Raw genomic sequence first — 4,471 nt, forward strand, 5'->3', positions numbered from 1 at the left:
TGTATGTAATAAATCATATACGAGTAGGTCAAAAGTCGTATTTGGTGCTTTCACAATTCATGAATATATTCATATTAGATCGTAATTTAATTTCAACATAATCGCTATTATAGCCGGTCAAAGTTGCATATTCATCCAAACAAATTCGGTATCGGTAAGCATTTGCCATGTATGTATATGGCCTCCACTTTTGCATGCATATGCCAGTTAGGCGCATTATATGCCAACCAAATTTTAGGGCATATGATGTTATATATACGCTTGTTATGCGATTTAATGTTTGCTGGGAACTCAATTAACATTAACAGTTTTCTTCGCGATTGCGATCGTAGCTTCTTTTAGTCTAAGACAAGACCAGACAACTGGCTTCTTACTCTTCTTCGTCGTCCAAAAACGAAGCCATGACATGAAGATGCCAGAGCTGCCAAATATTATAAAATATCGGATTTTTCAAATTTCTATTTTAATGAATCGTAACATTTGGTTGGTGCGAATTCAATGATTATTGCATATTTTCAAATATCAATCTCAAAAATATGCTTTAAAAGGATAAAATAAGTCTTTTAAATACCCATATCTATAATATAATCGTTTCCAAAACAAATTTGGGATTTTTTTTTAGCAAATAAATCTAATCTGACAACCGTTACAGCGTTATGCAGATTCTCATTGTCTGAACCAAAACATTCTATCTTATTATATGAGCAGGAATACAACCAAAACAACGTTAGGAAGCCATTTTATTCATACAAAACGTAATTCAAAAATAAAAATGAAGTGTAAAGCCTTAAATTGTGAGCGAAGGACGGATACTCATCCTGAGTATAAATTTTATCGGTTCCCTCAAGACAAAAATATTCGGAAAGAATGGATTCGATTTTGCGTGAACAGTGAATTAGAAGTTCCATTCTTTGAAATCAAATCAAGCACAAGAATATGTAGCGTAAGTATTAAAAACTAATTCTAAAACATATCCTAATACTAGTATATATACAGGCTCATTTTGTTGATGGGAAATACAATGAAAATGGAGTTACGAAAATTCCGACCTTAGCTGCATCCGCGAATGAGGAATGGGAAGAGATACAAAGTATTGAGAACAATTATGATTTGGTTGACGTATATGAAGGAGATAAACAACTACAGGAAGAAATATTTCGTTTGAAACATCAAATTTCCAAGCTGAAAAGGTAGTGTGTCAAAAAATATGTTATTTTCTAATATTTTATATTGATGTAACCGTTAATAGAATTGTAAAACAATGGAAGAAAAAATGCGGATATCTGACCTCGAGAATTCGTGGAAAACAACCCTTGAAGAAGCTTTTCAGAGAAGATCAAATTAAGCTATTAACAGGAGAGGTTAAAAAAGTGAAACGTTGGTCCAATGAAACGATTACGGAAAATTTACAAATTCGGTTTGCATGTCAAGGTGGATACGACAAGCTTATTCAAAAAGGCTTCCCGTTCCCATCCACGAGGACTCTACTACGCCAAATTGAAGGAGTTCGTTTCAGTCCTGGTATGTAATTATAATCATATGTCTCATCGCATGTTAATATATGAAATGATATTTTGTAGGTATTCTTGAAGATATATTCGAGCTGCTACAACATAAAGTCTCCACAATGTCGGTTGAAGAAAAGGACTGCGGATTGGTTCTAGACGAAATGAGCATAGACGAGGCAAATGAGTTTTGCCAAAATACGAAGCAGTTTGTTGGAACAACAACGCTTCCTATGTCCCAAACTTTAGCCTGTAAAGCTTTGGTATTCATGCTAGTTGGAATCGCAGCGCGCTGGAAACAGGTGGTTGCTTTCGAGTACACCGGCAACTCTATACAAAAAGAGTTTTTGAAGAATGCTGTATTGTCTGCAGTTTCAAGAGCAGAGGGAATCAGTTTGCGTGTCCATTTTATAACAACAGATTCCGGGTCCGAAAACCAGCGCATGTGGAAGGATTTGGGGATCGATATTCGTCGCAAAAATGAGACATTAAATGCTGCGATACCTCATCCAAACGCTGAGAACAGAATGCTAGAGATCATACCCGATCCCGTACACGTATTTAAAAATACAGTACATGGCTGGTTGAACAATGTCTACCTGAAAGTTCCGGATTGGTATGTTCGTGAAAAAAAGCTAACATCCAATATTGTTCATCGAGACCATTTAACCACAATCGTGAACTCCGAAATAAACAACACGTTGCGGCTTTGTCACAGACTAACGGCCTCGGATGTGTGCTTTGACAACAGAACATCTTCAATAGATAAAATGAAAGTATGCAACGCAACAAAATATTGCAACAGGACGGTGGCTGCAGCATTGAAGTTTCATGCGGAAATACGAGAATTACCGGAGCTTCTTACTACCGCATGCTTCATAGAAGACTTTGCTCGATGGTTCGAGCTTATCAATAATAGGGCAGAAGAAAAAGTATTTTGTTTGAATGATCCTATGAAATATGACGAGGATATCGCTCATCTGAAGACCATGGTGCGGTTAATGTATGATCTCCAAGTAGGACACGGACATTGGAAACCATGGCAAACAAGTGTAATCGTTTGCACGAATGCAATTGTGAGGTTGACAGATCGGCTTTTGCATGAAGGACACCCACAAATATTTACATCGCGGTTCGTCCAAGATTGTCTGGAGGGTCTTTTCTCATTGATTCGTGCAAAGCAACGACGCCCAACTCCATTGCAATTCAGCAATAACTTGAAAATTGTGACTCTTTCGCAATACATGACCGTAGTACCGAATGCTTCGTATACAGCCGATACACAACAACATCTTATTGGATTGATAGATTTGCTATCAAAGCGGCGTGAAGAATGTTCAGCCCAGAAATTGATGGACAATGAAGCAGCATCGACATCATATCGAATTTCAGCTTCATCTAATTCTAGTGATAATGTGGATGATATGAATATTGAATTCGACTATGAGTACACCGTCGATGAAGCGAAAACTTTTCTCGACAGAACAGAACAAAATTCGTTGTTCTATATAGCTGGTTTCATCATCAAAAAAATTATTCAGCGGGAAAGAATATGTCAGCAGTGTAACAAGAGATTGGTAGTCAGCAAAACACAACCTAGATTGTATCAACCGTCTCTTTTTTCATATTTGCGAGCTACAGCTTCTAACTCTCCCATCTGCATAGTGAATGATGAGACTTTTAATTTCTTCTTAGCAATGGAAATTCTATTCCGAAATATGAAATCGCATTTGGAACCTAACGAAGCTGATTTGCCGAAGAAAATGGCAGGAGAAATGTATGTTTTGCCATCCACTTTATTCCATTGTGAAAAAACAAGGAATGACATTATAAAAAAATTTATATCTTTTCGTTTAAAAAGCGGAGAAAACAAAAAAACAAGGAAACGAAAATTTGATAGCAGGAGCATGGCATGGTAGAAATAAAATATATTAGTATCAGAAACCAAATAGATTATTATTAAACTAAACTTATGTCCATTTCCATTTTAGTGTTGTCCGAAAACTCATTTTTTCCACTTTTTCCCAAAAATGACTTTTTCAAAAAATCATAACTTTTGAACCTCTGAACCGATTCAGATGATCAATAAATCTAATTGAAGCCAATGAGGTAGATTTTTAATAGAAAAAATATTGAAAAAAGTATTGAACTTGGAAAGAGGGTTCTAGAGAGGTGTTTTTTTCGTTTTAGAGTCATTATTTTGTAAATTTAACATGTTTTAAGTCTTCGTTCAATATTCTTATGTGACTAGACTAGACCTATGCGACTAGAATCCTATCTTTCCGGTAAGTGTGATATTTTTTAAAAAACGTAATTTATTTTTATTGGCAACACTGGAAAAATCGACTTTGTTTACAAAATTTATCGAAATCGACCAATCAGAAATCAGAACGACTGACAGAAATTTGGTCCGTATCTGACAGAAATTTGGTCCGTAAAAGACCCCCTATTGTCTGATCTTATCTTAGCTTTTAGTAATCCATTTTCTGGGCGTGAGTGTACACTGAGAGAAATAATTAGTAAATATAACGAATTTTTTGGTAAATACTACCAATCTATAGTCATTTTCGACCGTACTAATAAACACATATGTCAAGCAGAACCATGATTCGGAAGCCCAATATCGGCTACATTTTCTCGCCGAAAATGCACGTATCAGAATTATATCCTTATTATACCTCCGTATTGCCTTATGGGAACAATGAAAATGGTTAATACGCGCTTTTCTCACCAATTTTCAGATATGACAATATCCAAGCTTACTAATGTTATCGAGTAAAATATACTAATCTCTGGTAGGGATGCGGGTTTGTTGACAATATGTACAAAAAATTTGTACATTCTACTAATTTTGCATTATCAAATGTATTTAGTAGTTTTCGACCGAGGATTTTTCTAAGGGTAGAAGACCTTTTAAAAATCCACCTGGCATCCCTGGTCTCCGGCCTTCAGTCTGTTTACGAAAT

The sequence above is a fragment of the Toxorhynchites rutilus genome, chromosome 2 (genome assembly GCF_029784135.1).
Source record: "Toxorhynchites rutilus septentrionalis strain SRP chromosome 2, ASM2978413v1, whole genome shotgun sequence".
Classification (NCBI taxonomy): Eukaryota; Metazoa; Arthropoda; class Insecta; order Diptera; family Culicidae; genus Toxorhynchites; species Toxorhynchites rutilus.